Below are 14,836 nucleotides of genomic sequence, written 5' to 3' on the forward strand. Positions count from 1 at the left end.
ATAAGATTTCATATTTGACTATGGTATTATTTCTATCATTAAAATGGATGGAAATCCAGAAATTCAGTTGTACTATAGGTTTAGGAAAAATTTAATTACTAGTATTTATTGCATCATCTAAATTGACACTAAATGCCATAGTATAAATATAAAATGATATTTTTATATATTGTCTTTTGCATGTTTTACATTATATTTTATGTTTTTATTACTTTTGCCCTATTCTCAGGGTAAACAAATATCTTTTAAAGTACACATGAGCTATTCTTCAAAAGAATAGACTTTTATCAAAAGTCATTTGCAATCAGAATAGAGTGTTAATATTTAGAAATTAAAATGAGAACAATGAATTGAGTATAGAAAGAATCTGATCTTTCCACAAACATGTATTCAAAAATGCTTTTGCTAAATATCTGAGACTAAAAGAGTTTAATCACTTTTAACTCAGGAAAGCAACACGGTCTGTCTCTGACAAAATGGGTACATGTGTTTTGTGTGTGTGCTTGTGTGAGTATATGAGAGTCAGCTATGTCTGTTGATTAATGGAGATACACATTTATAGAATCAAATGTTCAGTCCTTCATCCTTGTCCAGTATGTCGTAGAAACAATTGTAACAAACATCTCAAGATTAAAAGTATATGCCTTAAGTGGAAGGGATATACATCTTGTCTCTAAAAGAACTTTGAAGATAGAATCTGTTAGTTGGAAAGAGTTCTCATGGGTGATTTAGGCTCTCCTTGAATTTACAAGTGCTGCTAAATTTAGGCCATTCTAACCAGGAGAGGCTGAGGTGTGCTATTTCTCTGCTGATCTCCAAAGAGCTGCTGCTGTTCCTCAATCTTTTTTGAGATAGACCTGATTTAAAATATTACAACCTCATTTCACACCTTGAATTCTTCTCAGAAAGAGTAATTGAATTTCAGTACCTTTTTAAAGAAACCTATTGTACATTACAACCTTTGTCATATGGTTCAGTTTGTCAGTGTTTCTGGTTTCTGAAGGACATCCTTCAGGCTGTCTGGAATGCATTACCCTACAGCATGCTTCTCCTGAAGAATTACTCCAGAATTTTAGAATAATTCCAGAATTAGAACAATTTTTTTGTGTATGTTTCTTTGGTTATAGAAATGTTCACTTTTTTTTCCCCCCTTCAGAACAATTAACATATGCCTGATTTCATTAGTTGATTTGTTCTTTGGTAATTCTGAGGACAAACTTCTGCAGGCTAAGAGTAAAACCTTAACTTGTAAAAAAAAGAAAAAAAAAGTCCTTCTTTCCATTCAGTTATTCAGTGTAGTAAATATGGTGCCTTCCACAACATATTTAATACCCCCTGAGATTATTTATATTATAATTTTGCCCAAGATAGGTTATAAAGAAGTTAAATATTTTTCCAAGTAACAGTTTTAGGGAAAAATATGGCTTTGAGGTTACTATGCTAAAATTGTGTTCTCTTAGTCAGTTTTAGAGTTTACGGTTGACTTCTATATGCTTAATGATACAAATTGGACATTATTCTGTAGGTAATAAAGAACCATTAAAGGATGTCAGAGGTCAGATCAGAAGTCAGAGCTACAAATGCTGATGGGTTCTTAGAAAGGGTACCTTGATTGCGGTGCTGATAATGGAATAAAGAGGGCTGAGGTCAAATGAATGAGGGAAGATGTCATATAGATATTTTGTAATGCAGTGACGAGAGGGATGGAGACAATGTATGTTTTGCTTATAGAATGTCATGTGAAATTTAAACTAACCACCATTTTTTTACATAAATTTTAGGGAAAATAGTTACATTCAAAAAATGTCCAAGCTCACTTCTAAAAGTTTCTGTAGTTTATGGTAAAAAAAAAAAAAAAAAATCACTAATCTTGAACCCTTGGTAATTTTCAGTTCAGTTCAGTTCAGTTCAGTCGCTCAGTCGTGTCCGACTCTTTGCAACCCCATGAATCGCAGCACGCCAGGCCTCCCTGTCCATCACCAACTCCCGGAGTTCACTCAAACTCATGTCCATCAAACTCATGACCATCCAATCATGTCATCCTCTGTCGTCCCCTTCTCCTCCTGCCTTCAGTCTTTCCCAGCATCAGGGTCTTTTCCAATGAGTCAACTCTTCGCATGAGGTGGCCAAAGTATTGGAGTTTCAGTTTTAGCATCAATCCTTGCAAAGAACACCCAGGACTGACCTCCTTTAGAATGGACTGGTTGGTAAAAGATGTTTAATATTCTATTACTGATATCTACCTGTGTGTCTGTAAATTGAATACAGCTCTGTGTTTTTATACTGTGGATTTACTGCAAGCATTACTTGTTCCTCAGAGCAACCATCAAATTTCATTTGGTAAAAAGGTCCCTGGTGTACTTCAATAATGATTTTCCTTAGGCAGTTGTGTATTGTAACTTGAAGTTGAATAACATCTTTAGAGTTGATTATTTTCAAGGGATTAAAGGTTTGAAAGATACTATTTCTTCCAGCAATCATCAATTTACAGGAAGTGCCTGAGACTGAATTTATTATTTTTTTAATTAATAGATGAAGATTATAAGCACCTGCATTCTTAATTCAATACAAAATCTGAATGTATTATATTGGAGGCTCTTCAAGAAAGGAGTTAATATTTGAAGAATTATTTTTAGTGAATTTCTGCTTTCTTAAGCTAGATGTGGAAAACAGTAAAGAAACATTTATCAGTTTACCATAGTCAGCACTCTAGCTACTGTTTCTGTTGAAGAAGTCCCAGGTCAAATAGATTGAAAAAGCCATTTAATGGCATTCTTCCTTAATCCGTGTTCCATCCTGGAGGTGGAAGGAAAGGGTTATCCTTTTTCCTTTTCATTTTCTCCTCTTTATTTGGGCTTAAATTTATACTTGGAAAATCTTTATAGAAGACAAACAAGCCTCGTTTCCTGTCAAAATATAACACAAACAAAAAACTGGCATATGAAATGTATCTTTTCTTTTTCTGAGTTCATGATCTTTGCCTTTGAGTAATATATCCTGCTAGGTTTTGATTTTTTGTTCCAAGATGCTCAGTCTTTGAGCAATCCATCACTGTAAAGTCCAAAGTTAGAAGAAAACCCACATTAAATATTTATACTCCACTCCCAAAGGCTCTATTCCTCCCTTCAGAGGGAGATAGAAAATACTTGGCCATATGAACTTGACTGTATAATGTAAGAATAGTAAATTAACAGTTAAACACTCATATACTCACATACATTTTGCATATTTGAACATCTATGAAAATGTAATCACCATCACCATAGTAAAATGATATTTTTTGTATTTTTTGTATGTGTCAAATATTGCTCCAAGTCACTTGGTCTTTTCACTGTCCCATAACAAACCACACAATATTCTATGCTTTAAAACAACCATTTATTGCACTCATGAACTCAGTGGGTCATGCTTTTAGAATGGGCTTCATGGGTTCACTTTTTTTTTTTTCTACTGTCTGTCGTGCCTTTTCTGGGGAAACTGCCAGCTTGGAGAAGGGGACTGCTTGATAACTTGGGGTGGGATCATCCGAAGGCGTCTTCACTCACATACTTGAGAGTGATCCTGGATATTGCCCGAGACTTCCCTAGACTGTTGACTGGTACGCCTACACATGGTATCTCCAGGTGGTCCCTTCACATGACTACCTCAGGCTTTCTTCTAGAGCATCATAGAGCATCACTTCCACTGTAATCTGCTGGCTGAAAAAGAGTTGCAAATGTACTCACCATTACACAAGGAGGAAACAGACAGCACCTGTTGGAAAGGTACTATATATACAGAGTTCTACAAGGGCATTTATACTCAATATTTTACATTGAGAAAGCTTGTACCCACTGCGTGATCATCATTTCCCCTTACTGTCTATTCTCTATCTTAAGAGGTATCCTCCTTGAAACTATATGTGAAAAGAAAAAGAAAATTCACATAAAGTAATTTTCTTAAGAAGAATAAAATAGTCAAGTTAAAAACCAGGACTACAAAATGCAGACTATTAATTCAAGGCTTGATTTATTTCCGTTTTACATCATCAAAGATTTCCCTTGAAAGTGTTGGCAGAGTTCAAAAATAATACAATTATGAGTCTTATATTAAGCCACCCACACAATCTTCTAAAAGGTTTCTAGACTTCTAATCTGTTTCCCGCATATGCATACTGTATATATGTATAAATTAAATACTATAGATATATCTTAGATCCTTACTTACAAAAGCAAGGAAAAAGGAACCGCTATTGAGAATCTTTTATTTGTTATGCACCAAGCACATGTTATTTCATTAATAATACCTGTGGGAGGTACGTGGTATTATCTACTTTTCATGAAAAAGGAACTAAAGCTCAGATAGATTAACTGAATTGCTTTACCTCAGGAAGACAACTCCAAACTTGAATGGGGATACAGAGCTATCAGATTCAGAAGTGGTAGGTTAAGAATATATTAAGAATTAACCAATTAAAATCAGGCTGTTATAATTTTAAATTAATGAAAAGCAATATCCCATTAGCTTTTAACTCTGCCTGTTGTTTATACTACATGCCTTTAATGAGCTCAGTTTACCACACTGGTGTATAATTGTTTTCAATTATACACTGTTACTTTCCTCTTCCCTTATCATTGCCTAACTAATCTCTCAGGTAATAATAGGTATATAGAGATATAAAAGTTGAGAAAACCAAAATTGTCAATCAGAAGTCTTTCATTTTATCAGCACCAAATCTATAAAACCACTTGTATCTATTCACATTGGTAAGATTAATTTTGGTCCTTATGTAATGCATGGAACTTATCTTCTCCTGCTATTAATGACTTTTAAAATCCTTTATAAAAGGACTTTGAAACTCCAGTCAGTTGCTTTCTTTCCTGAAGTTTGAATCACTCTTACTATAAATTATTCTCTTCAATTTACAAGTTTTTTCCCAGGGAGTCCTACAAACAAATGAAATCCACTGCACATTCTTCTCTCCTCTCCATAACTCCTTTTGACTCTCCATTCACCCCTACAATCACAGTTCTCAAGGAGTTGATGATATTCACGGTCTTCCCAAATTCAGTTCTACTGTGCAACCCATTTCAGTCTGGCATACTCAGCTTCAGAGAAAGTGCTTTGTTGAAGTCATCAGAGACCAGCATATTGCCATTGGATATTTCAGTTCTCTTCTTATTTAACTGCTTAGCAACTTTTGAAAAGCGCCTTTCTTCCTTGTCCTTAAAGATTCTTTTCTTTCCCTTCTGTAGTCGGTTTAACACCATAGTCTTTTTCCCCCCAGTGTTTTTCCACTTTTAATCGCTAATTTGGAAATGCCCTAAAGGTTTGTCTGGGCCCACTTCCTCATGCCACACACTTTGTGCTGATGTGCTTGATATTTCATATTTGTCCCTTCAGATTCCCTACTTATCCTCCTCCCACTTGGGTTGGTGACTCATGGGGCGATTTCATATAGACTGCACCAATGGCTGTCTTTGTGCTATGGCTTATGATTAGGTTTGGTCAGTGTGAGGCAAGGGAGGACACTGGAGAGTTGGAAGATAACATGGTAGGGGAAGTTATTGCCCATCTCCTCCCCAGCTAAATCACTGAAAGGGAGACACATTCTAGTATCCTACTATGCAAGTCTGTGGTTCCTATCAGATGATCTTCTATACTCTGAGGTTTCTTGGCTGCAACATCTCTAGTCCCTTTGGGCTTAGGGTCAGTAAGTTCCCAGCTTTTGCTACAGCAGGATACAGCACCAACCTCTAATGGCTTTTCTAATCTCTGTCCACACTTCCTAAATAATCCTTTTATTAAACCCCTACTTATTCATTTTAATAGTATTATTTTCTGTTTCCTATTGGGATCCTTACACATAGGATCCTTCACCAGGAAACAAAGACTGAGGTGGAGCTACAGAAACAAAGGCTTATCTGCAAGTTATTCCTGTGAAAGATAAAAAAGAAGAAAAGGAAGATAAGGCAGAAAGAGCCTTCAGACAACAATGCAGCTCAAATACCTGAGAAAACAAGGAAGGTGGAAGATGCAGCCTTGGTTATGAATAGCATCAGATTATAATACAGACAGGCCAGTCTCAGCGAGTCCACTGGGGAGTTTTGGAGCAAATATGGGTCTTTAAAGGATTCCCCCATTGGACAAAGGTGGCATGACCTTCATACATCCATCATCTTTCATCATCAACCTCTACCTCTGAAGAATGTGACCTTGCTTCAAAAGCTACATGTATTCTGAAGGAAAAAGAACTCAAAACTGTCAGCTAACTGAACCCTTTGCAGCTGAATGCAAGTTTTTTCTTGAAGGCAGAGCTTAGTAGCACAGCTGTGTGGTTGCCATATCAGGGGAACTGTTCTTCTGTATCTTCACATATTGTCTGTATCAGAAAATTCACAATATCATGCCTCTGTATTTCTTTTATTAATTCTAGGCTTATCTCACTACCTACTAATCCTTTAAACCTCCAGTTCTCTTCACAAATTTACCACATCACGAAACAAATATACTGATTTTTCTCTTCTTCTTATACTTGATACTGCTCTAGTGTTTAGAAACTTTCAACTCCACCCTTATGTACCCTCTGTTGCTGTTGTTTAGTGCTAACTCATGTGTGACTCTTGTGACCCTATAGACTGTAGCCTGCCAGGCTCCTCTGTCCAAGGGATTTCTCAGGCAAGAATACCTGGAATGGGTTGCTATTTCCTTCTCCATGTCATCTTCCTGATCCAGGGGTTGAACCCTTGTCTCCTGCAGTGCTTGGTCAGTTCTTTACCACTGAGTCACCAGGGAAGCCCTCTGTACACTGTGCTCAAGCCAGAACTACAGGCATCATTCCTGACCCCCTCATCACGCACACAATGTATCCTGTTCATTATCAGATATGACTCCAGAAATGTATCTTGAATTTGGCTTTTTACTGTCATCTCTACTATGACTTTCCTACTTAAAGCGACTATCAGCTCTCATCCAGTTACTGGAATAGCCTTCTGTTTTGGCCTTCCCACTTCCATTCGTGTTATCTTCCAATCCACTGAAGAAAAAAAAACTTTGTAAGATATATGGGGAATATGTTTGTCTCCTTCTCAAAAGATGTCAGTGGCTTCATATTTTACTTGAGCTAAATCCTCAACACGGCCTCTAAGAAAGTTCATGTGTGGCTTTTACCTGTTTCTGTGATCTAATCACGTGTCCCTTCCCCTCTTCCTCACCAGGCTCCAGTCACACTTACCTTCTCTGGAGGTCTTCTAATATTTATATTCTTTTGTTTTATGTTTGTGTCTTCACTTCCAGGTTCAGCTCAAAATGTTTTTCTTCTCACTCAAGTTTATAACTATTACTCAACTTTTATGATTTAATGTAAATCATAATGTAAATAAAACTTCTACATGTATTCCACTTTGGAACTCTTAATCTAAATCAGGGCTCTTTCATAGAGTTCCATGACCTGTATTTCATATAACTTACTCACAGTTTAGGGTAGTGGTAAAGAATCCTCCTGCCAGTGCAGGAGACGCAGGAGATGTGGGTTTGATGTCTGGGTTGGGAAGATCCCCTAGAGGAGGAAATGGCAATCCACTCCAGTATTCTTGCCTGGGAAATCCCATGGACAGAGGAGCCTGGCAGACTACAGTCAATGGGTTGGTGAAGAGTCAGACATACTCCGTGGCTGAGCATACACACTGCAGCTTATAATTATTTATTTGAGTAGTTGGTTTTGTTGAATGTGGATCTTTCAACCAAACAAAATCAAAGGAACTGTCTTATAACTGCATCACCAGCATTTGGCTCAGTGTCTATCATGTTACTGGGTCTCAATTTACACTTCTTTTCATAGAAAAATGAACAAGTAATTATAAACCAAGTGATAACTTTAGTGTTCCATTTAATTTCATCCTATTTTTATTTCAGAAATTCTGTGATTGATATTTTGGCTCTCCTTTTTCACTTCTATGATTTTTCCATTGGTTACCTTATTTTTGGGGATTTATGACACTTGAATCCCAGTAAATATTTTCAGTCATCAGAATTCATGTACATGGAGTCTTCAGTGTGCTTTAGCATGTATTAACATTATTCAGTGATTGGACTCATTACACACTGACTTTGAATAATTATTTAGAAATGTACATTTAATGTGAGTAACATACATCCAGCCAATCAGATCCATTTATCTAGACGTTGTTATTGTTGTTTAGTCACTAAGTTGTGTCTGATTCTTTTTGTGATTCCATGGACTGTAGCCAGCTATGTTCCTCTGTCCATAGGATTTTCCAGGCAAGAATACTGGGGTGGGTTGCCATTTCCTTCTCCAGGAGATCTTCCTGACACAGGAATTGAATCCTCATGGCTCAGTGGATTCTTTACCCCTGAGCCACCAGGGAAGCCCCTTATCTAGACATTTTCTTGAAGAGATTGATTTCTTTTCCTAGTTCTGGAGAAATGTTTTAATTCAGGTACAACAGGCCAAAGAGCCTTCTCCAGCTCCTCCACTGTAAGCATTTCCTGCCACCAACTAAGCAAAGTGGCCTGTCCATTGACTAGTTGAGAATGCACTCCAACAGCCAGCAGAGTGGATTCTTCCTGACTTTCATTTTATGTGCCCAGAGAAAACCCCATGCAGGAAAACAGGAAGTCTGTTGAAAGCATCATAAGAAATCTCAGCTGAATACTGTTATTTTCTTTGTATACATTTATAAAGAGGCAGAGACTATAAGGAGATGTTGCCATCATTCCCATCTCCTTCTGAGGCATAGCTATGCCTCTTGATTTAATATTACACATGCAACATTTTTCTTTACAGACTTAGGATACATTATTCCAGCTAGTTTAAAATATTTGCTTAGGAAATATGATATGTTAGTTCATCTAGTTTAAAACATTTGATTAGGAAAACCATCTTCATTTTTATCCCACCCTTACTTTTTTTCTTATTTGGCTGCATGTCATATGGTGAGAGTTGGAAATAACCATAATTGTGAAAATCAAAAGGCTTCCATTAGGAGAAGAGTCAGAAGGAGAAATTCTATTCAGAGCATATTGGTGTTGGAATTAACCAGATCAAAGAACCAGAGAACTTACTTTGAGTCCTTCAGGGATGTCATAACCCTCTAAATACCTCTTGCTGATATCCAAATGGATTAGATCAATTTAGAAATCCTGTCCTTGATATATAAAGTACAGACCTAAGGTGACAAGATAATGCTAAAGAAAAGCTATGTAGTATTTTTGTTAAATATGTAGATGTAATTTATATATTGTCCTGGTGCTCATGTGTAAGTGTTGTTATTATATATTGCTTAACTGACAGCTGGATTATGGCATCCCTTGAAAATGCTGATTTATACAAAGTCAGTTATATTTAAAAACCAAACATAGAAGCTATGTGAAGTAAAGCTTTTTTTTTTTTTTTTTTAATTGTAAAAGCTTTGTATCTCTAAGCACAACTTATTTTGTTTACATCCAGTCAGTTGAAGGGAGGGGAAGTGGCTTTAGGGAAAGTGAAACCTTTGGTGACTTCTGTTCCTGACTCCTTCTTTATGAGCCATTTTGTCTTTATCAACTTCAGGGTCTCCTTTTAACTGCCCTATCCTTGTTTTTCATTATGGAAAAAGCATTTAAGTGAATTCATTCTATAAATATTTACATATCCCAAGCACCCTTCTAAGCCCTGTGAACCAGCAGTGAACAGATAAAAATCCATGTCTTCATGGAACTTCTATCTTAGAGCACAGGAGAAGATGGTGACTCAAAATCGAATAAATATGGTTCAGATGAAAGGCTAGTTGAATAAGTATTTTTAGTTATTTAATTCGTAGCTTAGCTGGTAAAGAATCCACCTGCAATACAGGAGACCCTGGTTTGATTTCTGGGTTTGGAAGATCCCCTGGAGAATACGCTACTCACTCCACTATTCTTTGGCTTCCCTGGTGGCTAAGCTGGTAAAGAATCGCCTGCAATGTGGGAGACCTGGGTTTGATCTCTGTGTAGGGAAGATCCCCCTCGAGAAGGGAACAGCTACCCACTCCAGTATTCTGGCCTGGAGAATTCCATGGACTGTGCAGTCCATGGGTTTGCAAAGAGTCGGACATGTCTCTTTTTGATAATAAATTTGATATGAACATTTGATAATAAGATATTATATTCCTAACAAAAGTGTAATGGAGGGATGGTGCGTATGAATGTTCAAGTGTAAATTGAATGACCAGGTAAGACTTTACTGAAAAAACATAATTTGTGTAAAGATTTGAAGAATGTTCGTTAATCAGTCTTTTTTAAAAATAAATATTTATTGGAGTATAGTTGCTCTACAATTTGTGTTAGTACTTTCTGCTGTTATAGCAAAGTGAATCAGCTATGTGTATACATATGTTCCCCATTTTTGGAGTCCCTTCCTATTTAGGTCACCACATGCATTAAACAGAGTTCCCTGAGCTGTACAGTAGGTTCTCATTAGTGATCTATTTTATATGTAGGTGATTTATTTTATGCATAGTATCAATAATGTGTATATATATATGTCAATCCCAATCTCCCAATTCATCCCACGACCCCACTTCCCCCCTTGGTGTCCATACATTTATCTTCTACACCTGTGTATCTATTTCTGCTTTGCACATAGATCATCTGTAGCATTTTTCTAGATTCCACATACATGTGTTAATATACGATATTTGTATTTCTCTTTCTGACTTATTTCATTCTGTATGACAGTCTTAATGCATCATTTTATTTTATTTTTTTTTTCAAGTCCAATCCACAGACTTTATTTATTTTTAAATTTAATTTAATTTTATTTTTTAACTTTACAATATTGTATTGGTTTGGCCATATATCAAAATGAATCCACCACAGGTATACATGTGTTCCCCATCCTGAACCCTCCTCCCTCCTCCCTCCCCATACCATCCCTCTGGGTTGTCCCAGTGCACCAGCCCCAAGCATCCAGTATCGTGCATCGAACCTGGACTGGCGACTAGTTTCATACATGATATTATACATGTTTCAATGCCATTCTCCAAATCATCCCACCCTCTCCCTCTCCCACAGAGTCCAAAATACTGTTCTATACATCAGTGTCTCTTTTTCTGTCTCGTATACAGGGTTATTGTTACCATCTTTCTAAATTCCATATATATGTTAATGCATCATTTTAAATTTGAGTTTCTTATACCAAATTAACTGAGGGATTTTAGTAAATTTCAGAGCAGGTATCCAGGTGGAAACCTGTAGTTAATAAATTACTATTGTAATTTTAATTAGCTTGTTGGTAATTTATCAGACAGACCTCTGGAATCATGTCAGCTCATGAATACCCATGGACAGGCCATGTTAAGGAAAGGAGAGAGACCCGGGGAGCAGGTTAAGAAGCTATCACAATCCAAGTGAATGAGAAACTAAATGAAGACATCGACATTTTTCCAAAATGACATTTTCCCAATGTGATCAGGATTCTCACCTTTCCTGTATTTCTTTTTGTTCCTTGTTTCCTTCCGAATAGTGCCCCAACCTCTTTATTTAGCATTGAAATTCTGTAAAAAATTGGCCTCTTATTGGTTTCTCTAATAGGCTTGTCTGCATTCCAGTGAAACTTTATTTACATAAGTAGCTGGTGAGCCAATATTTTCTGTAATCAGTGGTTTGGCAAGCTTGGTCTACTTTATGAGACTTCCATTCTTAGTTTATGGCTTCCATTCTAGAAGTTATCTCACTAGTATGAGAAACTGCTGAATTTATAGCCAATGTGTCAACATTCCAGGTAGGAAGTTTGGAGGCAGAGAGAAGAGATTAAAAGAGCACGTTCCAGCTCTTCCCTCAAATAGAACCTTCCTGTATATCTCGCCCAACATCTGCCACATCTCACTGACCACTTCTTCATGCAAAGAACCCAAGGAATCTGTTTAGGTGGATATATTTTCATTTAATAAAATTAGGTTTCTTGTTACGAAGAAAATAAGAAAGAATGGGTATTGTGTGGGTTTCTAGCAGATTTCCTGTCAGATTCATAACAGGCGGGTCAGTTTCTTCATTTGTCAAAATGGGAGACTTAGTGCCTCACAGAGTTGTTTGGTAAAGATTGAATAATCCAACTTTCTGCCATAAGGGTGGTGTCATCTGCATATCTGAGGTTATTGATATTTCCCCTGGCAATCTTGATTCCAGCTTGTGCTTCTTCCAGCCCAGCGTTTCTCATGATGTACTCTGCATAGAAGTTAAAATATACAGCCTTGACACACTCCTTTTCCTTTTTGGAACCAGTCTGTTGTTCCATGTCCAGTTCTAACTGTTGCTTCCTGACCTGCATACAGGTTTCTCAAGAGGCAGGTCAGGTGGTCTGGTATTCCCATCTCTTTCACAATTTTCCACAGTTTATTGTGATCCACACAGGCAAAGGCTTTGGCATAGTCAATAAAACAGAAATAGATGTTTTTCTGGAACTCTCTTGCTTTTTCCATGATCCAGCAGATGTTGGCAATTTGATCTCTGGTTCCTCTGCCTTTTCTAAAACCAGCTTGAACATCAGGAAGTTCACGGTTCACGTATTGCTGAAGCCTTGCTTGAAGAATTTTGAGCATTACTTTACTAGCGTGTGAGATGAGTGCAGTTGTGGAGTAGTTTGAGCATGAAAGTGAAAGAGGAGAGTGAAAAAGTTGGCTTAAAGCTCAACATTCAGAAAACTAAGATCATGGCATCTGGTCCCATCACTTCATGGCAAATAGATGGGCAAACAGTGGAAACAGTGGCTGAGTTTATTTTTCTGAGCTCTAAAATCACTGCAGATGGTGATTGCAGCCATGAAATTAAAAGACACTTGCTCCTTGGAAGAAAAGTTATAACCAACCTAGACAGTATATTAAAAAGCAGAGTCATTACTTTGTCAACAAAGGTCTGTCTAGTCAAGGCTATGGTTTTTCCAGTGGTCACGTATGGATGTGAGAGTTAGAATATAAGGAAAGCTGAGTGCTGAAGAATTGATGCTTTTGAACTGTGGTGTTGGAGAAGACTCTTGAGAGTCCCTTGGACTGCAAGGAGATCCAACCAGTCCATCCTAAAGGAGATCAGTCCTGGGTGTTCAGTGGAAGGACTGATGTTGAAGCTGAAACTCCAATACTATGGCCACCTGATGAGAAGAGCTGAGTCATTTGAAAAGACCCTGATGCTGGGAAAGATTGAGGGCAGGAGGAAAAGGGGACAACAGAGGATGAGATGGTTGGATGGCATCACCGACTCAATGGACATGGGTTTGGGTGGACTCCGGGAGTTGGTGATGGACAGGGAGACCTGGCGTGCTGCTGTTCATGGGGTTGCAAAGAGTTGGACATGACTGAGTCACTGAACTGAATGAATAATCCAACACATAAATGCTATCAGGGGAACGTCCTGCATACTGTAAGCTCTTAGTAAAACTAACACATTGCTGAAATTGCTGTATTTTCATCTTTTATGTGTTTCTCTGTTACATTTCTGGTGTCTGGAATGCTTTCAAGCACACAAGAGATTGGTAAACATCTTTTGGAATAAATTAATGAACTGCCATTGTCATCAGTTTAGGTTTTTAAGTTGTAGGTAACAGAAACTGATTCTGGCCTGCTTATTTGTTATTAAAATAATGATACCTTTAGAAGTGACAGGATACCTAGAACATCAGGGTCAAACAGGGACAGGTATCCTCATTATTGCTATAAGCATTAAGACCAGAGCTATTTTCATGCTGTTCTTGCGCAACTCTGTTCAACAGTTAAAGCCCCATGAGATGGAGTCTGATCATCAAAATGTTACTGAATCATCTGTCTCCCTCTGGATACGACAGGGCACCTTGTTTTACAGTCCCACCAAAATGGCATTTAACTGGAGAGAAGCAAAGGGTCAGGATGAAATCAATGTGAAGGATGAAATCAGCAGAAAGAAACTGGGTGGAAAGCGCAAAATTTTCTATCACATAGTCTCATTCCTTTTAGTTTGTGTTGCTTCCACAATGTTATGGTTGTGATATAAGAGCGTACCCTGGGAGGAAAAAAAAAATCTAGCAATTTGTTCTCTGTTAATGCATCGGTATCTTCATTTTTTTTTTTTTTTTCCATTTAAAAGCAAACTATCACCTTGTAAAACGAATTGCTGGAACCGTAAACATATGAGACCAACACAAAGAGATTTGCTGTTGTTTTTTCAGGGTAAGATGACAGAATATGATAGTAAGGTTGTAGGGTTGATAGTGGAGAAGAGTAAAGAGATACTGAAAACAGATTAGGCACTAATGCCAAATACAGGTTCCATGCCTTTAGGTAATGACGTCTATGTACTTAAGCCTTCCATTGATTTAATTGCATAAATATCTAAGTGATTGTTTCTAAATATTTTAGTTTCGATAATGATTAGAGTGCCAGTCCGGTGGGTCACTGAGCGATTGATTACTGTCTCTGATAAAAAGTTAAAGCCAGATGGTTTTTCATTTTGTTTGCTTTTATAGATGTTGCAGTGAATGCAGGGCCATGACAACCTAGGGGTTTATTTTTAAGCATGATTCATAGTAGTTCTATCTACTATCATTATGAAAGTCTGTCAGACATTTGAAATTGCTTTAGTTTGGTAAATTTTATTGGGAGCTCTACACGTGGTAAAATTAAATTTTTCTTTTACTGCTAGGAAAACATTCAGTTTATGCACCTCCCATACTGATATGCATAATTGTAAATATATATGCTGGGGGCTTCCTCAGTGGCTCAGTGGTAAAGAATCTGCTTGTTGGGCAGGAGATGCAGGTTCTGTCCCTGAGTTGGGATGATCCTCTGGAAGAGGAAATGACAACCCACCCTGGTACTCTTGCCAGGAAAATCCCATGGACAGAGGAGCCTGG

The 14,836-nt window shown here is 37.4% G+C and overlaps 1 protein-coding gene across 2 annotated transcripts in view; it reads left to right on the forward strand.

The window, feature by feature from the left end:
- DGKB (diacylglycerol kinase beta) overlaps window positions 1-14,836 on the forward strand; it is an 869,780-nt gene that overhangs the window by 61,011 nt on the left and 793,933 nt on the right. The gene's annotated exons all lie outside the window — the stretch shown is intronic.

The sequence above is a fragment of the Bos mutus genome, chromosome 4 (genome assembly GCF_027580195.1).
Source record: "Bos mutus isolate GX-2022 chromosome 4, NWIPB_WYAK_1.1, whole genome shotgun sequence".
Classification (NCBI taxonomy): domain Eukaryota; kingdom Metazoa; phylum Chordata; class Mammalia; order Artiodactyla; family Bovidae; genus Bos; species Bos mutus.